Raw genomic sequence first — 25,107 nt, forward strand, 5'->3', positions numbered from 1 at the left:
GCTATTTTGGAATTTCCTGACACTAAAAATTTCCAAATTAAGATATATTTCAATCACTTTTATTATATGAACTTGGCCCAAAGTAGGTACCATGGCTAAGAGCTGTGCTTATGAAACAGTTTAGTTCCTCTAGTCGTATAAAATTAGATGTTTCAGTTCCGTATTTATAACGATTCAATTTGAAAATGATTTTTTATTAGATTTTCTATCGTTATGGACAAACGTCATTATTTTAATCGCAGTAGTTACCGAATAAAAGGGTGTTAAACATTTGTGAAAAAATGTTCTGAAAAATTATGAACTTTCTACCAGTTTGATATATACACTTTATATACATATACAGGGTGTTTAAAAAATACGGGGCATAATTTGAGGTATGTATTTTCCACATGTAGACAATCAAAATAGTTCATTACAACATGTGTCCGGAAATGCTTTATTTCCGAGTTATGGCCTTCACAACATTGAAATTCACCAGAACGTTTTTCTTTCCGCAGGTCGTTGCCGTCAAAGGAGACATTAAGAGGGCACTCTGACAGTTCATTCCGAGGCGAAGGTTACATTCAGTGTTGTGTAGGCGTTAGACTGTGCGACATGTATTCAAATCAAGAGCTGGCAGAGATACACTTCATGTACGGTAAGGCGGACGGCAATGCTGCGCTGGCTCGTCGTTTGAACCAGGAGAGGTACCCACAGCGACAATGTCCAGATCGGAAGACATTTGTACGTCTCCATTACCGTCTGTGCGAGTATGGAAAATTTAACTCTCCTGGTTTGGGAAGGGGACGACCAAGATCTACAACTCCAGAAGTACAGGAGGAGATTCTGGAGGCTGTGAACATGACTCCTTCTATCAGCACACGAAGGGTAGCGTTGCAAGTCAATGTTCCTCATACGACTGTGTGGAGACTGTTAAAAGAGTATCAATTGTATCCTTATCATTTGCAACGTGTACAGGCCCTATCACCAGCAGATTACCCTGCACGAGTTAGGTTCTGTCAGTGGTTCTTGCAGCAGTGTGGTGTAAATCCGAACTTTCCTGCCTTAGTATTATTTACAGATGAAGCACTGTTCACACAGATGGCATAACAAATTTCCACAATCAGCATGTATGGGCGTATGAAAACCCACGTGCAACCGTTCCATCTCATCACCAGGTGCGGTTCTCCCTCAACATGTGGGCCGGTATCATTGGTGATCGATTAGTTGGACCCCATGTACTTGTAAACAGACTTACGGGGCAGGCGTACACAAACTTCCTGGAAAACACCATACCTCATGTTTTAGAAGACACTCCACTGATCAATCGTCAACACATTCACTTCTTGTATGATGGCGCTCCTGCACACTTCAGTCGTACGGCTCGCCGGTACTTGGATCGAAGGTTTCCTGATCGATGGATAGATAGAGGTGGCCCAATTGTCAGGCCTCCACGCTCACCTGATCTGAACCCTCTCGATTTCTACTTGTGAGGCCATTTAAAATCATTGGTTTATTCGTCTCCGGTGCCTGATTTGGAATCCCTTCGGAATCGAATTGTGGCATGTTCTGAGGACATACGCAATACTCCTGGAGTTTGGGATCGTGTTCGCAGGTCAATGAGACATCGATGTGAGGTCTGTATTGAAGCAGGAGGTGGACATTTTGAACATTTTCTGTAATGACAACGACCTGCGGAAAGAAAAACGTTCCGGTGAATTTCAATGTTGTGAAGGCCGTAACTCGGAAATGAAGCATTTCCGGACACATGTTGTAATGAACTATTTTGATTGTCTACATGTGGGAAATACATACCTGAAATTATGCCCGTATTTTTTAAATATCCTGTATAAAGTAGAAACTAGAATAAAATGAGAGTTACAATGCAAATCACATACAATATAATATTAGAAGACAGAGGAATTTATATAATACTTATATCAATCAACTAGGAAACTTTATGAAAAAGTTATAAATTTATTAAATAAATTGGAGACAATGACGCATATAAAAATATATATAAACTGCAGTCGCCTTCATATAATTTCATAAATTCTTGAAAAATATTATTATTGTTGTAATTATTATTATTATTGTTGTTGATGTTGATGTTAATGATGATGATGATGATGATGATGATGATGATGATGATGATGTTGAAAATGTACCGGAGCGAATTAATTTGTGACTTGGATATTCTTCAAATCAAACAAAATAAATGTTACATACTGGCAAGAAGTTGAAGGAGTATTTTCCCATTATTATCTTTTAACAAGTAGTTTATCATATAACCGTACGACGTGCAATCTGCGGTTCATACCCGCTGGCCAGACTTGCATGCGGACCGATATTGGTCGTTCTCATGCGACACTTTGCCAGTGACATGATGTGCCATGTATATCTAATATATTATTAAAGTAATATGCGTTCACAGATCGCTGTTATACTGGTTTTTCTATCAGCAATATATTCATACAAAACACCCACTGACAAGGTTCAAAAATTGTAGAACAAGATATGTTTGGAAAATAATGATCAAATTGTGTGACTCACTCAACTGCGTGAGTGAAATAGTGAGTAGTAGAAATAACTCCAAGTCAGTGAAATGCAACTAATATATATCGTTATTTAATTTGAATACATGAGTTCTATAAACGAGCAACCGAAAGAAATATAACTGCCACAGGTAAAGTTGGTAAACATGCAATTAATTTTGTGAATACTCTTTTCGTTTGTAATAGTCTCCGGTGTGACCATGTCACGCCATGCTTCCAAATGTTATTGTGGTTGCTCCTAACACAGCAACACGGTCTATCACTATTATTCAGAACACTACATTCCTCTGCTTCTAAATTTCTTTTTTCACACTTCCAAAGACTACCAACCGCAAGAGAAAGTGATTTAGGTTTACTTCTAATCCCCAAGCACAGAACTTCTGCATATTCTTCATAATTTAGTATTGCAATACCCGACTTTGAAATTCTCTCCCGCGCGAGATCAGAGGCTGTCAGATCCTAACGACTTTCAGAATAAGCTTAGAAAGTTGTTATTACATAGGAACTAGACATGTCCATTATAGCTACATATGCCTGCGTGTAAGCTAGTGTTCCATATTAATTTTTTTTTAATTTAGTATTTTCTGTTGTCCCTTAAATATTCATATTAATATTTATTGTTATTTGTAATATTGTTTCCTTAATTCTCTACACGTTATTTTCCTGTATTTCTGCATTATGAGTAGTCTACGTTTTCAAATTGTAAACTATAGATTCTGCATTAGGAATAGTCTATTTTTTAAAATTGTAAACTATATATTCTGCATTAGCAATAGTCTATGTTTTAACATTGTAAACTATATATTCTGCATTAGCAATAGTCTATGTTTTCAAATTGTAAACTATAATATTCTGCATTAGGAATAGTCTATGTTTTAAAATTGTAAACTATATATTCTGCATTAGCAATAGTCTATGTTTTAAAATTGTAAACTATAATATTCTGCATTAGGAATAGTCTATGTTTTAAAATTGTAAACTATAGATTCTGCATAAGGAATAGTCTATGTTTTCAAATTGTAAACTATAATATTCTGCATTAGGAATAGTCTATGTTTTCAAATTGTAAACTATATATTCTGCATTAGGAATAGTCTATGTTTAAAATTGTAAACTATATATTCTGCATTAGCAATAGCCTATGTTTTAAAATTGTAAACTATAATATTCTGCATTAGGAATAGTCTATGTTTTCAAATTGTAAACTATAATATTCTGTATTGGGAATAGTCTATGTTTTCAAATTGTAAACTATATATTCTGCATTAAGAAAAGTTTATGTTTTCAAATTGTAAACTATAATATTATGCATTAGGAATAGTCAATGTTTTCAAATTGTGAACTATAGAATCTCAATTACGAGTAATATATGTTTTCAAATTGTAAACAAAAAATTCCTCATTACGAATAGTTTATGTTTTCAAAATATAAACTATACAATCATGGAGGATGATTATAAAATCACGCCTGGCAGGAGATCGAATCCGGGCCTCCTGGATGGAAGACAAGTGCATTACCACTTGAGGCACAGACTCTACGCACAAAACGGAACAATGTACAGTAGCTTGAATTAGGCCTACATGCTCCTCATGACACTCTTCTAGACTGATTATTAACGCTGAAAATTTCATACTTTTTCCAGCACCAAACGTTTATCAGATAGTGAATTTTGCAGCCGGATTTTCCCTCAAGCTGGCTACAGAAAAGTCTAGAGAGTAGCATCGAAAGCGGCACCGTGTAAATCACGTTTTACCGTTGGAGCAACATCCAGCATGACCCTACCATATGCTTGCACCGATGCGTGTGTTGAGAATTTGACGCTCTTTATCTTGCTGTGAGAGGTACCGGACATGTCCGAGGCTGGCTGCCTCACTGCCTGCACACGTTGCCACGGTTGTTCCTGATTGTCGCTTGACCATGCTTGGACAGATTTTAGAGAAACGTTTGGTTCAGATTGCATTTCGCTCCCTGCTCTGGGCCTCTGCTGTTCTGACCATGCTTTGAGCCACCCCACTGGAAACAATGTTAGCCTTGACCTGCTAGGAGATTCTATTAACTCAAAATCTAATTATATATTTGTTATCGGTTCATTTCCATTTTTGTATGCAAACTCGAGCCTTACAACAGTAGCAGACACGTCGTTAAGCCCACAATCCGCCGACGAGTGTGTGCTGATTAGTTCTCTCTGCCAATCATGCTGATTGAAGCCTATGATAAGCTGATCTCTAAGCCTTTCTGAGAGGGTCGAACCAAACTATGTGTTGCTGTACTGTACTGACCCCTTGAACCTTTGTGAAAAACAACACATCCATCGGTTGCTGAGACTTTACCCCATTATATTCTCCCAATACTGCTACGACCTCACTGAACGTATAACTTCTGGCTGCGTAGGTCTAAAATAGCCTACCATTACCATTTTAGGTCCAGCAACAGTCTTTTCCAGCAGAAGACTCCTCGTTCATGCCTTCAATTTTAATATCGCATATACGCTGTTGTACCTCTTATTGAGGTTCTGTTTGGTATGTACATAATTAGACAGTACATCTCACTTGACGGTATGTGTCATAGGAAGGACAATTGTTTATATATATAAAGTAGAGATGAACAAAAATAACTGCTGCTCTCGCTCGTTGTGTCCGTTGCATTTGTCTTTCGAGTCTAGTCTCGTAACTCTCGTGCGCTTCGAGTCTCGCTCACCATTCTCGAAATAGCATTTGGTCGGCGTGGAAAGATAACGTAACTTTGAATAAAATACATCATTGAAATAAATAACATAAATGTTTAAATGAGACAAAAAGACAGAACAGAACAGTATCTTAGTTACCAAATGTTCTGGTTCTATTACATGATATTACCTATGGTTATACAGGGACATCATTTTATTTTTACTTCAATTTTTATTGCACCTGAGTTTTTGAATGTACTTCACTTCCACCCCTTGTACTAATGAAGTTCAACTGTCCTCCACACAGATCCAAGACCGCATATACAGTCATAGTAGCCTTACGGTCATAGTTAACAGTACGTTCCAAAAATGTGTCAGCGTTTTCCAGTGACGAAAGAGCTTTCAATATTGAATTATTTTCGCACAGGTACTGTCGTTCATTTGCCTACGTCGTATCCCGGTTTCCCCCACCAGTTTCTATTCGCCTCTCTGTAAAGGCTAGTGGCTGGGCTGTCTTAGCTGTTTTCTGAGAATAATAATTTCTGTTAGGAATTGGACGTTTACGTAATATTATACAACTGTTTAAAATAACTTAAATAAAAGGGCCTCGTTAAGTAATTAACTGTCAAGTGATTTCCTCCCTTACTACGACCCTACGACATAACCACTTGGACGGACAGTAGATAGCATGTCTGAGTAATTTTATCTTTTCGGATCGGGCAGAAGTGAAGATTGAATATACAGTACGTAAGGTACTTTTTTATAGAGTAGGTACAGAATTATTTCAACATGAGTTACTAGTACGAAGTACGAAACTGGTAATTAGGACTAAGTACAATAGTCTATAGTGCGATAATATGTACATTAGAACTGAAGCCTGTATCAAAATGAACGGCCACCATTTTAAAAATGTGTTTAAATATCCATATTATGATTATTTTTCAATTTAACTTCATTCTCTACACTGTACGCTAATGTGCTGTAGACAGCATAATGTACACTGCATAATGAATACGTCCGAATGGACAGCTCAGTTCGTGAGTAAAAACATTCATTGTTAATGAAAATGATCAAACTCAAAAACGCAGTATTTCCTAGTTTACGTAAATGGATGAACTACTTTTCTTCCCTCCTGTACCTAGTAAAGAGATTTGTTTGTACATTACGCCAGTATCATCGAACTCCAGTGGTGGAAGGGAGTAGCAAACGGCGTTGATCCCTAGGTATAAGCAAGTTAATATTAAAAATGTTAGTAAAAATAAAATGATGTCCCTGTATAAATAGACAAAAAAAAATAATTCTCAAATAAATTTGTATTTCTAAGAAACATAAAACATAACGTTAATATCTTTTTACTTGAGACTGCACACATATTAAAAAAAATCCTAGCCTTTATATAAAGGCCTAGTAATTAAATAAAGACTGGGGAACGGATTATTATACACTAAAAGGTAGAGATGGTGTTTCAAATAGGCTATTTGATTGTTTATACATATATAACAGTTGCCAAACTAGATAAAAGTTCAGTCAAGTATAAACAACTGTGGCGATTCAAGGTTGGTTGACGTTCGGGATTTCGGGAGTGATCAATCTCGGCGTCTCGAAACACTCACAACCAGTTTTACGTCAACGACGCGACGTATACAACATTGTTGTGCGGGTTTTCGGCTTTGCGGGCGCTGTTAGTCTTGCTTTCTCGAGCCCTGTTCATCTCTAATATAAAGTCTAATATGTAGCTAGTCGGTGATGTAGGCAATGGAGGGAAAAAGGAACTGGACAACTAACTCGTTATCTCCTGGTCTAGTTGCCTCATAAGTGGTGCCTTCTTGGTATCACTTGTGAGGTTCAGACGTGTCTTCGGACAGTTGACTAAACAACAACAACAATCCGTTGCTAGCTCTCGAAATTAAGTAATTTCACATGTCCTCCTTATCAGATTCGTAGCAGGAGAACTTGACAGTCATTGTAGATTCCATTGTCCGCAGAGCCAATTTATATGATAATAAGTTTTTAATGAATATTATTTACTGTATATTTGACACGAGAAACTACTCATGAAAAACCACATAAACAGCTCATGACGATATGATAATTATGAAAATAAAATAGTTCAATATCTGACAGATGGCATTCGTGAATCTGATGCTGACATGTGAGTCACTCTGCGTCACTCCTGACAGCTATCTCCTATTCCGAAAGGAGTATCTGATATGTCCTAAGATGAATACCCCTATATCGGCATCGGATACCCTGACTGTACCCAAGACTTGAAGTCATCTTATGTTCACTTCTGCATATGATACAAGAAATGAGGGGGAGATGAAAATCCTTGGTGGAATGAAAGAAGGAAAAGGAAGTACCCCAGGAAAACACTCTGCATCGTCTGTTTTCGGTACCACAATTTCCATCACGGTCAGAATGGGGATAGAACTCCCACCACATGAATGGAATATTAACACCCTAATGCTGAGCCATGGACGGAGCCTTCACACAAGAATGAGTAATGAACGCTAATTTTGTTTATATTGGCACCTGTATGCTGTAGAGATCTGTGTGTGTGTGTGAAGCCTGAGGGAACATTTCAACATGCCTTCGCTAAAATTTATTTTGTTAACGTGATAATAGGCCTACCAGCAATACCGTGATCTGTTTTATCCTAGTATAAATTATAAAGTAGGAAAGATGGGGAAGGAAACTGCATGAAATATAAGAGCAATGCAAAAATTTTAATTAACATTTATAATGAAGTCTCTGCATCTGAACCATTCGTCGCAGTGAACACATCCAATCTAAACTAAATCAATTTGTTACCACGAGTTTCCAAATATGTTCATTGTTATCGAAGATATCACATCGCTAGGCTTGTAATATTGGGGACCGATTAGACAAGTTGACTGCTGTATGATATATAGGCATGGGACGTGAGCTAGTACGAGGACATTGACTTGATTCTGCGATCGATTACGCGAATAACAAGGTGCACATAAATAAATCTGGACATCTATAAAAGTAAATGTACGCTACATAGCATTACAAATATATATATTTTTATGTACCTTTCCTTATGTGCAGAACAATTATCACAGAATTAATCGTGAGTTTCAGTTTCCTCCTTTCTTTTCTTGTGCTACAATGTCTCTGTATATAATATTGCTTGTAAACTCATATATTAGTATTATATAATTTACATATAATCTTTCCGTCATTTACTTCAAAACTCTCACCAAATTCCGCTGCAAAAATATGCGCCTGAGAACATTAATTTAACCTACTGCATCATTATTCAGCAGATGCACTGTTTACGCGTGCTACAGTAGTGACTAACGAACGGAGTATTCAGCAGGTACACTGTGTATACATGCTAGAGTACTAACTGGTGAACAGATAGTCACCACTTGAAACCATAGTAACGCATCTAATCAGTCCCCAATATTACAAGTTTACGCATCACATACAGGGTGATTCACGATGATTTACCTTACTTTACGGAGCTTATTTCCGAAGGTATTCTGCATTCTGAGCAAAAAAGTCATATAAACATGGGTCCTATTCTCAATATTTACAGAGTTACGTTTCGTTATTGGAACGCATTGCTGTGAACGCGTGATCTTGGTCAGCGTTCAGTCAGCAGCCAGCGCGAGCGCTACGGAAATCAAAGATAGCCGTATGCAGTTACGTAGAGCGACAAGTGCCGTTCACAAGCGTGCGGCCAAGTGTAGTCAAGCGGACGGCGACATTTTTTTTAATGCGGTGTAAACTCTCCAAGACTGGAAAGTAGGATGCAAAATTGAACTGCAAGTAATTAAGGCGGTGGAAGTGGTATGATTTGCAATAATTGTTGTGATGAATGCGTAAGAGTAATGTAATTTTCTAGTTAAAAATAGGAAAAGATGTCTGCACGAAACAACTAAGGAGTTTACAGCACATTTTTAGCTTCATAATATTTGTCAATTAAATGATACTTCTGAATGGTTCATTCTTTATTTGTATTATTATTTTACCTTCAAACTAAATAAAAAACGTATTTTACAAACAATTTCAAATTAGTGTAACTCTGAAAATATTGAGAACTATGTCTATATGACATTTTTTGCTCAAAATGTCTTCAGAAATAAGCTCCGTAAATCCTCGTGAATCACTCTGTATAATATCAGAGCTTGTAATGTTGGGAATCCGGGAATTTTCGACGTACAGTGTACTGTATACACAGTTATTGACATAGCTCCATAAAAATAAATTGGGTGGAGAGAAAGAGAATGAAGAAAGGTGTCGTAAAATATGAAGACTTCCAAATATCTGCAATGATAAATCCGAGTGCAGTTCTCATTTCAGTTATAAACAAGAGAGATTATTCAGGAAAAAAAATTAGATTACATTACTCTGCAGTTTGTAAAGCCTTTTTAAATTATAGGCCATGTAGAAGAAATGGAGTAATAATGTAAAGGACGAGGAGGGGTATGAGGAATTGGGAGAGAAAAATTTGATGAATAAGAAAATAAAGACCTCAGAATATAGTAATAAAGATAAAACACCGAGATAACACCAAGGAATAGAAACAAGTTCATCTACTAGTAGGTACATAAAACAAAGTGAGAAGAGAATACTCAACAATTTTCTGAGTTACAATCCCAAATGGAAAAGACATATTGGAAGACCAAAAAGAAGATTGATGTATCAGTCACATGCAATTTATCGAATGATATAATACTTTAAGTATACGAATGATAAGAAGAAGAAAGTAAAGACATAGACACCTAGGGATGCTAGGGAGGACTACATGGAGGATAAAAAGTAGAGTTAATAATATTTCGTTATTACTATTCAAATGTTTATTTATCGAAAGTCTCGGCATTCTAATCGTAATGTTCGAATATACTCGTAAAATGTATCATTTTAAGAAAAGTATCTGAACGTATATTACGTTCGAAGAGAAGACTCATCTTTTGCTGTTTGTGAATCTTTATTAGAAGTTTAAGATGAAAACAGATTATACTTTACTCTGTGTGAACTACTGCCTCCGTAAACTTTTTAACCTAGACTCCAGTTCGTTCGTCTTCAGGGTGTTATGAATTGCTGGCTTGGGGATCATGAATGTGTTGGAAAAAGCATGAAAATGAAGCTATAAAGATAAGACATACTTACTTTTAACATACAGTTTTCAACACTTGCTCACAAGTCGTTTGCCAGCATCAAGGATGTTTATAGTTCCACGATAGAAAAACACACTGACATACATACATATATAAATGCACACATAACTTTGGATCTGATCTGTCTGGACGATTAAAAGGTCTCTTTGCACGATGTATTATATCAGATTTAACGAGCATAAGATTTCTTTTTCATATCAAGAAATAGGTCATTGGTGAGTTCCGATTTCGCCAGAGCACATTTTTAAATCCTGAAACTGTAGTTTTTCTCGATTATATTTATATTACATTACTATTTTAGTAACTGTATGATTATTACAGCATTTCGTTATAGGTATTTAGGCTATTTGTCTCTCATGTTGAAATCCTTACTTCAGGATATTTAATCATTTACGTTGTTCCATTTCTATATTTGCATTCTGCAAAATGATACGAAAAAGTATGATTGTAGCAATAAATTATGTGAATTTCTTTAAGAACACAAGTTCACATCTTCCTTCCGCCTCTTTTAAATAAATATTGACCAGGACATTTCCCTGCAATCTATAGATGGAAAACATAGTCAGACCGGTGAACACTTAACTTACTATTCGTCTATCCAATATTACAGTTAAAGAGACTTTCTACACTACTAGAAAACAACATTACACATAGGAAAGCACAAAAGAGTCAAAATGGTTTCCACTCAACTACTATGTATTCCAGAAAAGGCTATTCTAAGATTTCATAATATTCACGGTGCTTTTCATGCTTTTATACCAGATTTTGAAAGTGACTAATATATATAATCCATATATTAACAGCTAGGGGAAACCCGGCCAAAGCGGATAAGCTAAGAACAATCAATGCCACGGGCTATATTTTGGTTCTCCCGAAATAAAATCTTCATGATATTGATTGTGACACATGTTGTCCACATATCTACAAAACAGCAATTCGTTTCTCGTACCTACGGACAGTGATATGATTTGAGAAAGAAAATATAGTTAATTATTCGCTTTGCCCGTGTACCCGGGCAAAGTGAATATCCCTATAACATTTCACATTTGTATTTAATTTTTATTCACTGATAATAAAATTAAATCAACACATAAACACGATGTTAATGAGTTATATTAGACGATAGGATATGTTATTTACAGTCTATTACAGCACGTTAGATTAGTACAAAACAAGTCGACGTTTCACTAGTACTGAAGGCTTGGATTTCTTCTGCTTTTGCTCCTGCCCATAAGTTACTTCTCTTTCAACGTTTTTAATCGGTATAGATGTAAGAAATTCAGAGCGCTGATATTTTCTTCGTTGAACTCTTATCTTTCGAGCATCCACTTCTGGCACTGGTCTAAATCAAAAGAACTGACTTGAATTCTCTTGCTGACGATGTTGAGGGTTTTGGTGTAACCGGAACTGAAAATCTGAGTGTAATTGATGTATTGAATATTCCTCCGATCTCTGAAGATAACGACATCACAGAGGTGGTTAATTCTGAGTGAGCATTAACTGTTTCTTCAGCCGCTGAAGAAGCTGGCACTGCAGAATTTGCTAAATCTGAGCCAGCTGTCGTTTCGCTGATTTCTATCTCAAGTGGGCAATCTGTAAGTTGATCTGGAGGAAAATCTTCATCAACAAATATGTTATGGTTGAATGGCCAGATAGCAGAACTAATGATTGGTAGATTTTATTTCTCCAAGTGTTTTCTTCATGGCTTCTTCAGACCATTTGGCTTGTTCCGCCTTTCTCTTGAAAAATTAAACCATCTGAAAACACATTAAGACCTTTTCAAGTAAAAATTAAGATCAGTGTTACTGATTTATAATTTAATTAGTGTGACTTAATGCTACCACAATGTAAAATGATCTAACACGCTTTATTACAATAGGCAAATAATACAAAAATACAGCTAACACTTATATAGTCAAATAAAGGTGGCAGGACAAAGCGGATAAGTTATCCACTTTGCCCGCAGACGCCACTTCGCTATTCATTTAAGGTTTTACAAATATAAACGTCAATAAATTTCTTCGTAAGTACGGCACTTTTGAAGTAATCGTATCGCCTATATATTACTACCACATAACAAAAAGCTTCTGCAGTATTGTGTGTTGTACATTTGTTTCTCTTACCTTGAAATATTTTAAGAAAACAGTAAATTTTCTACAAACTCACGCTGACTTCTTCTCTCACTAGCTAGAATGACAAGTCAGTTCCAGCAGCAAAATTTGGTTGAGATTCTTCCCCAACATAGCAGAAAGCGTTACTTGTTGGCGTTTCTAAGAAATATGCAGTATTCTCTTTGCCCGGGTTATTCGTTTTGCCCGGGTCTCCCCTATATAATAGGCCTATACTAAACCGAGAGTTTGAAATATACAGGGTTGTTTCCGATCTCTGATAACGAATTTGAATGACATCATGTGCGTCAGAAGTCACACGACAGCTGAACTGTGGCGCGAGGTGACAGACCAGTAGTGAGTGATCTCATAGTCAGAGTGCACGGCGACTCACAGTAGAAATTCCCAAGAAAATCGAGCCTTTTTTGGGAGGGGTACATTACGACCCTTTCTAATGTCAAGTACAGTTAAGTGAAAAGAAAAGAAGCCCGCAATAAACGAGGTTTCGTTATTTTCAAGAAAGGCATCTTCTGTGTACTTAATAAGATTGGTAAAGCTCGAATGGAATTAATTTGTATCATCTCGTGGGGTGCGGCAACTTGTGAAAGGGGATGGATTTGCTTACTTTTTCCACTCTGGAATTAATCCAAAGAACTACAAATTTAAAAAATGCAGCACACATACAGAAAAACTGAAGTAGGTAATCATATTACAATGTAAACAACAAGTCAGTAGAAATGAGACATAATATATAACGTACAGAATGAAAGGAAATTTCAAAGTAGAAGTGATCTTTAAGGTTTTCATAAATCAGAATCATGTAATTTATAAATAATAATTTTGGTCCCCTTTATTTAAATTTTCAGGTCATTATGCTGAAAATATTACCTTTGTGCATCTTAATATATTATAATTTAGCATGTTTTGTAAGAAATAATTATTAAGAGATCAATGGAAATTAAGTTGTTCTACATTTTTATACTCTTCTGCAGAGGGCGGTATTACCCCAACACCATGGAGAGATTACCAGCAGTATTTGCATTATGATATTTAGTGTCAAAATTAGTTTAAAATATTCATACTATATGCATTAAATATTCTGCAAGATACGGTATTCATGTTCTGTGAAAAATACATACGAAGCTAGATAATTTAAATTTCTGTTAAGGTGGCGCTATCCCCCCCCCCCACTTCCCTATCCCAACTGAGTTTAGATTATAAATGAATTCCGATGTTTCTTTTTACTGTTGAGCTACTACTACAGTACTACTGTACCTATTCATAAATCATGATCAGTAAGAAAGTGCAAATAAATAAAACATGTGCCAAAATAAAAAGTTCAGTCACTCTGCATATGGGATGATATTCTCCGCCAAGCGAAAAAGCACATTTTAGAATCTGCAAATTTTAACGTCAAATATGGAATACAATTCGTTTATTTGTATTAAGCTGCTAATATTTTTGAGGCCCAAATTTATAATCCATAAACCGAAGAATATTTTATTTATTTATTTATTATTATTATTATTATTATTATTATTATTATTATTATTATTAAATGTAAATATCATAACTTATATGTTTGACGACATGAACTTGATTACAGATTATTCTTTTGTAAGGTCATCAGGGTGACATTATCTGTGAAATTTTCATAAGTAATGTCTGCATTCGTACTCCTACAAAAGAATTGAGAGTTCACAAAATATTCTATGCTATAAATTCTAAATCTCTTTCGCCGGTCTCTAGATGCATAAAAATTGCTAATATGGAGGCTGATGATTTCGATCCATTTAATGTATAGTAGTGGCATATTTTAAGTGCATAATTATATTAGTTATTCTGTAAACACAAGACATTACTATTTTAATATACAGGGCTTTCATTTCAAAACTTCCCAGTCTAAATATCTAATTAGGCCTATTTAATTTTAATTAAATTCGAACAAAAACCACGTCAATTTATATATTGAGGGAGAAGTCTGAAACCAGGCTAATTACATTTTAGATTTCACTCACTACCCCCAGCATCCCTATATTTTTATACGTAAATATGAAAGAGCATTCAATTGTTTCGACACATCATTCATTTTTTTTCGCATCTTTTGTTTTCTATCGTCGCCTGGCAACCTGTATTTTTGTTATTATCAGTTGATTGTAGAATGAAAACACAGTTTATTTTGTGTAATTTTCTAAATTTAATCAAAAAGGATGATTTATATTATCTCTTGAAGAATATACACCATTTTAAAATAATTTTATACACAAACACATCTATTAAATGATAATGCTCAATACGTTTTTGTAGATTTATTATTTTCAGCTCTAATCAACAATAACAAAAATCCAGGTTGCCAGGAGACAATATAAAAAAAAAGATGCGAAAACAAATGAATGAGGTGTATAAACAATTGAATCCTCTTTCATATTTAAGTATAAAATATAGGGGTGTCATTTCAAATTTCAAAGTAGAGATGGCTCGAGAGTGAGGAGTGATATCTAAAATGCAATTAAGCCTGGTTTCAGACTTCCTCCTCAATGTCTAAATTTATGTGTTTTTTTGTTTAAATTAAATTAAATTAAAATAATTATTAATTATTTAGTTTGGGAAGTTTTAAAATGAAAGCCCTGTATAATCTCATACTATATAAATACTTGTTTTAATTAATACTACTACCTTGTACATTTTATTTCTTTATTAATACTATATCATTGTTTTTATTGTATTATTCATACTGCTTTATTTTTATGACTGTATTTATAGTTATTATTGTATTACTGTGCTGAATATAATTAGCCAACGGCTGTTGACAAGCGCATAAATAAGTAAATATATAAACAAATAAATATATATAAACAAGTAAATTATTATTATTATTGTCATTATTATTATTATTATTATTATTATTATTATTATTATTATTATTATTATTAATTCTCTGACAAATAAAACGTGCTGTCAGAGCAGATTACAAACACATGAACGTCTGTAAATTTCATAGCAGAATGTCGATGTAGTTTTATTTTTGGAATGTTCTTTTCAATTAAACAAAAGGAGAAGAACCGCATGCAATAGCTAAGTTAATAAAATTTGCATAAAAGCAGTTTCTAGTTGGCGAAATGTAGACCAAAAGGCAATTTTAAAGACGGCGTAAAATTTCATCTTCATAATAATGCTATAATGTCGGAGTGAATGAGCACACGAGGATTCTCAAGTTCACATTTATACAGAAAGTTTAGTGTCCCCAAGCAATAATGAAACTCCACGAAAAGATTTACTGTAGGGTTTGCACGAAGTTTTAAAGCCAAAGGCAAACTTTTGTGCTTCGTATACAGATATAAATGTATTGAATAATAATTCTGTAGTAGTAATAGTAGAAATAATAATAATAATAATAATAATAATAATAATAATAATAATAATAATAATGGTAATAATGATAATAATGATAATAATAATAAAAATAATAATAATAATAATAATAATAATAATAATAATAATAATAATAATAAGAGATGATTTACAAAGATCGCATCATAATCTTCATATAAATTCTGGTCAATATAACATGAAAATTTCACCTCAAGGAAAAAAAAAATTATGGCATTTTCTGAGAAAGACCCAATTCGAAGTTCATTATGTTCAGAAAACAAAATTCTGGAAAGGGTGAATGAATTCAATTACTTAGGATACAACCTATCTTTTCAATCCGAGATAATCGACAAATACACTAAAACTATGAGCATAATGAATAATGTTTCCAAACATGCAATTGTTCAGAAATATAGGCTATCCGATTACGCCTATAAACCATTCTCGCAAGACCAGTTCTCTCTTATGGAAGTGAGGCATGGACCTTAAGAGCTCATGCTATTAGCAGAATCACGGCATGTGGGATGAGATTCATGAGGAGGACTGCGGGATACACTAAATTCGACCACAAGCAGAATGAGGATATGCACAACAGATTTCCACAGGCAATTTTTAATAATCGACCGTGAGGAAAATGATCCATTGGCAGACCTGGAAAGGCACAGACAGAAAATAAGACCGAAACCGGCCGGCCACTCGGCCTAATACTTGTCAGGATGATGATGATGATGATATTATTATTATTATTATTATTATTATTATTATATATCGCTTATACCCTCGTATGGTTGTATTATATAATTTACATGTAATTTTTCCGTCATTTAGTTCAAAACCCTCACCAAATTCCGCTACAGAAATATGCGCCTTAGAACATAAATTTAACCTTCGGCATCATTATTCAGCAGGTTCACTGTTTATACATGCTAGAGTACTCACTGGTAAAAGGATAGTCACCAATTGAAACCACAGTAACGCACCCAATCGGTCCCCAACATTAGAAGTTTACACATCACATACAGGGTGATTGACGAAGATTTACCGTCCTTTACGGAGCTTATATCCAAAGACATTCAGAGCAAAAAATGTCACATAAACATCGATCCTTTTCTCAATATTTATAGAGTTACGTTTCGTTATTAGAACGCATTGCTGTGAACACGTTATCTTGATCAGCGTGCAGTCAACAACCAGCGCGAGCGCTACGGAAATCAAAGATAGCCGTATGCAGTTACGTAGAGCGACGAGTGCCGTTCACAAGCATACGGCAAAGTCTACTCAAGCGGACAGTGACATTTTTAAAAATGTGTTGTAAACTCTCCAATACTGTAACTTAGGATGTGAAATTGAACTGCAAATAATTAAGTCGGTGGAAGTGGTGTGATTTGTAATAATTGTTGTGATAAGTGCGTAAGAATAATGTAATTTTATAGTTAAAATAGGAAAAGATATCTGTACCAAGCAACTAAAGAGTTCACAGCACAGTTTTAGCGTCATAATACTTGCCAATTGAAGAAATGATACTTCTGAATGGTTAAATTTTTATTTTTGTTATTCTTTTACCTTCAAACTAGAGAAGAAAACGTATTTTACAAGCAATTTTAATTTAGTGTAACTCTGAAAATATTGAGAATAGGAACTATACCCATATGACATTTTTTGCTCACAATGTCTTCAGAAATAAGCTCCGTAAAGGACGGTAAATCCTCCTGAATCACCCTGTATAACATCCGAGCTTGTAAAGTTGGGAATCCGGGAATTTTCGACGTATAGAATACACACAGTCATTGATATAGCTTCATAAAAATAAATTGGGTGGAGAGATAGAGAATGAAGGAAGGTGTCGTAAAATATTAAGACTTCCAAATATCTGGTATGATAAATCCGAGTGCAGTTCTCATTTCAGTTATAAACAAGAGAGATTATTCAGAAAAAAAATTAGGTTACATTACTTTAAAATTTGTAAAGCCATTTTCAAATTAATAGGCCATGTAGAAGAAATATAGTAGGCCTAATAATGTAAAGGACGAGGAGGGGTATGAGGAATTAGGAGAGAAAAATATGATGAATAACAAAATAGTGAACTCAGAAGATATTAATAAAAATAAAACATGGAGATAACGCCAAGGAATAGAAACAAGTTCATCTACTCATATGTACATAAAGCAAAGTGAGACGAGAATACCTAAGAATTATTATTATTATTATTATTATTATTATTATTGTTTAAAATAATATTTGATGGGTTTCTGCTCAAAATTTGCTTAATTGCACTCTCTTAAAAAATTGTATTATGTAACAAATCAGGTATTCTGGGACATGCTCTATTAAATTTAGTAACAATGGATATCAAATACTACCACATTTCCATACAAAAAGCATATAAAACTAAGACCTCGCTCCAAACCTGCTTAATGCATGTAGTAGTGATACTACATATTATCAGAATCTACCCAATGCACCGACAAATGAAGGATTTAGAGACATAGTGGGCCAAGCGCCATATGCACGGTGATTTCAAAGGGACTATACAACTTTGTAAGTTTATAGAAATTTATTCAGAAAACATACGAAGAAGGTTGCAATGCCATCTGATAGCAGAACTCATCAAGTTTTCACTGACATAGAGCGTATTCCGAATCTTACCGGTGAGCAATCCAATGGCATCACGGTGTTCCGAATTCCACCGATGAAGTCACTGATGCTCCACCGGTGTCGCACCGGTGCCATCAGCTTGCAGAGGTGGTGGCAGTCTCCATCAGCCGCCACCACTGAATCTGATTGGTTCTTGTATAGGGCGGGAATTAGCAGACGAATGACATCGTGCACTGTTCTGTCATGGCGGTGTGTTCTGATTTAGTTCTGCTGTATTGCTTGTAATGAGCACAACGTAAAAACAATATGTTCATGGCTTATGAGCGAACATGTCAACGGACCAGTTATTACTACCGCTTCAAGAAATAAACTGTTTATGCTATCTTTTCTTTGAACGAGTTGGGAGTACGAAAATTTCGCAAAATTTTGCTAGCGTAGCACAAACAAAAACTTGTACAGTCGCCATGACAGCATCGATCCTTCCAGCAGTTTTGTTACTTATTTCGCTGCAACGTGACGTCATTGATGCTACCGGACCGGTGAGATTCGGAATACGCTGATAGCTTTGTAGTACCTAGTCCTGTCACCGCATGTGCTAACCTAGTTCATTTCAAAATGGCTACTTTCACAGGTGCAGAGCGAGCTCGCTGTGCTTTTGTTTGAAGAACTGAAATCTGCGATAGTGGTACAGCGTAGATTTCGTACCCATTATGGCAAGAATCCTCCTACGAGGGCAACAATTTATTCTTGGCACCGTGCTTTTGTTGAGACCGGCTGTTCTATTACCCATGCCAAATCTCCCGGACGTCCACGTGTGGCTGATGCTGTGGTCGAACAAGTGAGAGAAAGCTTTGTTCGAAGTCCTAGAAAATCAACGCGGCGTGCTTCTCGTGAGACTGGGATTCCACAATCAACCGTTTGGCGGATTTTAAGGAGACGTTTGCACTTAAAACCATACCGATTTACGATGGTGCAACACATTACTGATGAAGATAAGATGGGTCGACTGGATTTCTGTGTAGAAATGTTTGATAGGAATAACGAAGATGATACGTTATTGAACCACGTGATCTTTTGCGACGAGTCGACATTCCACGTCACTGGTAAAGTAAATATACATAATTGCAGGATCTGGGGCTCTCAACCTCCACATATCCATCAGCAACATGTTCGTGACAGCCCAAAAGTAATGTGTTTTGTGCTCTTAAGTAAAAGTAAAGTCTTCCAGGAAAAAACTATCAATGGTTTTGTCTATCCGGATATGCTAAAATATTTTCCAATCCCGCGGATAGATAAAGATGATCTAGAAGGGGAAAGCCATTTTCAGCAGGATGGTGCACTTCCACACTACCTCCAAAACGTCCGTGATTTTCTACTTGAGATTTCCTGGTCGGTGGATTGGAAGTGGATGACCGACATCATGGCCACCTCGGTCCCCCGACTTTACACCACTTGATTTATTCTTATGAGGGTTTTTTTTTTAAGATTAAGTGTACGTTCCACCCTTACCTGCCAATCTCGCTGAGCTCAGAAACCGAATCACCGCCGCAGTTGAGTTAGTGACGCCGGATATACTGCAGCGAGTTTGGCAAGAAATTGAGTTCAGGTGGGATGTCTGCCGCATGACCAACGGAAGTTACATTAAACCAGATTGAGTGAAAAATTGTTGACTTTGCTATTACACGGCATTAAAACCAAATCTGTATCTTTTCTAAATAAATTTCTATAAGCTTACAAAGTTGTATAGCTCTTTTGGAATCACCATGTATTAAAAACGGAGAAAACAATAGTTAAAATTAAGTGATTGGGTACCGCAATTTAATTAAAAACATATAGCAAGTGGTATAGAGTGTGCACATTAAAACAAAATGAAATGTCAATCTTCATTAAACTACGGCAGTCACTTTACTTTAACCCTTGCTTCCTCCGTTTTTAATAAATGACGCTTGGCCCACTATGGCTCCAATAAGAATGCATATTTCAAGGTCGATAGTCAGGCATGTGTTTTCGTTTACTAATGTAATACCCTTTGTAGACTTTAGACAGTATCTCTGCAGTGTTATTAATCAAAGAAAATATAGTTTACATATACTGATGTAAATATTGTCTTTGTTTATTCACTCACTTATTCATTTATTTACTTATTTATTTATTCATTCATGTATATATTCACTTATTTGCTTTATGTTTTCATTTACATAGGATTACTTTTATTTATTTAGGCTTACTTTTTATTTATTCATATTTATTTATTTGTAAAAAATAAAACTAGGAAACATGTAAGAAACTCATTATTACATATTTCAACATTACAACAATAGCTGCTACCCGTCAAAATGAACTGTGACATTCCTTTATGTTAAAAAAAAAACAATAAAATTGTAACTCTCTTCACATTTGTGTTAGAGATTTCCACTTTTTTGGCTAAGTTTATTAAGCAAAGTGTATAAAAGCTATTAAATATATGAAGGCACTAAAATAAATTCTGTGGGATTGGTGAATCTTTAAAGAACATTTACTCGTCAGAATGACCTACCGTCTTTCTATTATTACAATTACTACTGTTTTACGAAAAAAATGTATAAGAATTACTCACATTATGTCTTTCAGTAAAATATACTTTTGTAAATTTAATTTACTCATTCTCCATACAAACTCCGCTGCAGCAGATCCTTAATATTGTTCAATTAAATCATAATAATATGCTAAATTATTCGAAAGAATCTATTCACAATTTAAGTTCTAATAAAAAGGAACATATATCAAAGAAAATTATAATAAAATATAATTGCATTACAGATGGTAACTGAGATATATAGGGTTATTAAAATTAACTTCCTACTTTAAACACCTCTATCTTCACTACATATGAGCAGTTTGGTTTCATATAAGTACCATTACTGTTTAGAATGTTTGGGGTTTTTCTTATCGATGCGTGTTTCGTTGCTCTGGTAACTGTGTCACGCTTGTATAAACAATGTTGAGAATACAGACGGCAGTTGTAGGAGAGTAATATTGATAATATTTACAATGAGCGTATTCTGAATTTTAACGGTGAGCAATCTGATGGCATCACGGTGTTCCGAATTTCACCGATGACGTCATTGATGCTCCACCGGTGTCGCACGGTGCCATCAGCTTGCAGAGGTGGTGGCAGTCTCCATCAGCCGCCATCATGAATCTGATTGGTTCTTGTATAGGGCGGGAATTAGCAGACGAATGACATCGTGCACTGTTGTGTCATGGCGGTGTGTTCTGCTTTGGTTCTGCTGTATTGTTTGTAATGAGCACAACGTAAAAACAATATGTTAATGGCTTATGAGCGAACATGTCAACGTACCAGTTATTACTACCGCTTCAAGAAATAAATTGTTTATGCTCTCTTTTCTTTGAACGAGATGGGAGTACGGAAATTTCGCAAAATTTTGCTGGCGTGGCACAGACAACAACTTATACAGTCGCCATGACAGCCATCGATCTTTCCAGCAGTTTTGTTTCTATTTCGCTGCAGCGTGACGTCATTGTTGTCCATCGGTCCGGTGAGATTCGGAATATGCTGATCGGCTTTACCTTTACCAGTTCGAATTAGCCTCCTTCAGTGCTATTACGAATGCAGTAGACAACATGAATATGCATTGAGAAGATATCTAACGTTACATGAATTGAGAAATGGACCCTGCTCTATAAAATCATTTCGTAAGTTGGTGAACAAATTTAAGGGAACTGGTTCAGTTGCCGATAGAAAGGGATCGGGCAGGCCGAAATTAGTAGAAAACGAGGTGAGTGCAGCTCTAGTGTTACGAGAAGTCCAGGAAGTAAGTGAAAATTCAGACTATATTGTTTGTAGTGCTAATAAAGTTGCAAAGCATCTGGACATGAGTTATTCACCAGTGTGGCGAATTCTGAGAAGACAGCTTCGGTTCTAACACCATAAAATGAAAATATGTCTTGAAATCAAAGAACAAGATCGGCCGATTCGTGTAAATTTCGCTTTGCAAATGTTAGCACAACTTCGGGTCAACGTTGAGTGTTTAGACAATGTATTTTGGACAGATGAGGCACATTTCGAATTGAATGGAGGTTTTAACACTCATAATTGCAGAATATGGGCAGAAGATAATCCGAACACAATTATACAACAAGAACTACAAGATATCAAGGTTACTGTCTGGTGTGGTGTTACGTCACATTTCATAATAGGACCGTATTTCTATGAAGAAATTGAAAATGGACGAACAAAAACAATGACGGTAATTGGACAGCGATATTTTCAAATGTTCCAAAACTTTGCAACACCAGCGTTACAAAATCATTAAATCGAAAACATTGTTTTCATACACTACGACGCTCCACCTCACATACACAGTAACGTACAAACACTATTGCGCAACACTTTGGTGATCGTGTAATTAGTACACATATTCCGAACAATTGGCCTTCTAGGTCACCAGACATAAATCCAGCTGACTACTGGTTATGGGGTTATCTAAAAGAAAAGGTATTTCTTGATAGACCTACTACACGTGAGGAACTGAAACAGTCAATATCAGATGTCATTGAAATCTTTCCTAGGAATGTGCTTACTAATGCCGTTTATAGCATAGAAGAAAGACTATTTATTATTGAACAACACGGTGATGGTCATATTTAATTTTTTTGTTTTAATAAAATCTCATTTCTTTACAAACAAATTGGCATTTATGTTTTTGTGGAACCTAAAAATTTGACAAACTTATTACCGCTTCAAAATGGGAACATATATATATATATATATATATATATATATATATATATATATATATATATAAAAGGACCTTTTCAAACTAACTCTATCACGAACAGTAATTGAGATATCAACATCTAATTTATATGGTAAATATGCAACAAAAATCTCAACTTTGCTAAAAATGTCAGATATTACCGTGTCATTCTAAGCCCGCGATATATATTTTTTTTTCATTTTTCTCAACATAAAAAAAATAAATTATACTTTTAACAGGTTATCGACGGGATCCCCTAATTTTATGTTCCCTCAAATCATTCCATTGCAATTATAATGCCTCTTAACTTATAGTTACTCTGAATACTTTAAAGGTGAAGTGTCCTCCTCATTTCACGCAATGAAGATGCATGGGAGGCATCGAAGCAGAACTCCATTTTTTCAAGACTTCCAAAATGGAACAAGATTGTGTGGTCAGCATTCTGACCGCCATTTTACTCCCGGGAGAGAAATACTACTCAGTTTAATACGAGAATGATAGGAATCTGGAGTCTTCTGAAATTTTCGGCAAACGAGAAGAATACCGATGTCACACTGGATTGAATTCGATACCGTTCAGTTCGTACATATTTGACCTACCAACTGAACTACCTGATTTGAAGTGGTCGTTAAAAACAAATACTATTTCCTATAGTTGATATCACATTTTACGTAGAAGTAAGCGAATTAATAAAATTACTTACTAAGATAAACAAGTCGTATTAGTTAGAGAATGTTGTAAATATAACAGCGTAGAACTGGTTGCTAGTAATTATGAAGATGCCTGCAGCAAGTGGTAAAGAAAAGAAGAAATTAGTATCGAAAACTTAAAATTCTTGATGATGGCTGGGATGTAGATGAACTTTGTACACTGATGAAGATCATAGCCGGCGGCGGGCCTTGTAATTCTAAAGCTGCATCTCGGTAATAAGAAAACTGATAGGTTAGTTAGCGGAACCTTAAGGGGTTAATTCTCTCTAACTACTCAAAATGAGATACGCAAATGAGTAGCGATGAGGAAGGCCGTACCCGACAACTGATCTCTTGATGTTAGTTAGTTCTATGGTATCCTGGTTCTACACCTTACTAATTACAGCAAAATACAGTATAACATTTCTAAGTAGTAGTCCAGATCTCAACTCACATCTTTATTTTCATACTAATAGGCTAATTATAATAATTATTATATATATTTTCCCTCTAATTTTTGTTCGAATAATATGTTTCATCACACTGAAGTGCGTATTATATGTAAATGCAGGTAACGAAATATATATTGTCCCTTTCTGAAATAGATAAGAATCAGTGTCATAAATATTACAATTAATTCCTTGTAAATGTGTACAGTAAACAATGGTAATTTCGTGGCATTGGTTATTTCGTGATACTTTTTCTTTGCTCTTTCGTGAAATAACCAATGCTGTTACGAGATTCAAATTTCCGCCAAGGGATTGCATATGTTGTCCGGTTTCCAGAAACATACAGCTACGCTATGTGTGACTATTGTAGCTGCTTCAGTGAGCTTTTATGTTTGGAGAGAGCAAGTTGGCGTCGACTTCTCAGGCGTACAAATTTTGTGGATGGTTGTAATTACATTACAGGCTTATTACTAAAGGTAAGCACATGATATTTAGTACAATGATATATTATACCTTAATGAAATTTTAGGAAATGTTTTTGGAATTTTAGATACAGTTGTAGTCGCCATATAGGCTTAGATTTACTGATAGAAATCTTAGCTGTTTGAGGCGAAATTTTGTTGAGCATTAAGCGTTACATCTTATACTGTTTTAAAAATTGTATTACAATACGAATTTTAGAAATCTGAAGATAAGATGTGATAACAAAAAATAAAAGGGGGACGCTATGGGTTCAGCGTAGCTTCTGTTTGATTTGTTATCATGCTAAGTGCCAAAGATAAGTG

The sequence above is a fragment of the Periplaneta americana genome, chromosome 14 (genome assembly GCF_040183065.1).
Source record: "Periplaneta americana isolate PAMFEO1 chromosome 14, P.americana_PAMFEO1_priV1, whole genome shotgun sequence".
NCBI classification, from domain to species: Eukaryota; Metazoa; Arthropoda; class Insecta; order Blattodea; family Blattidae; genus Periplaneta; species Periplaneta americana.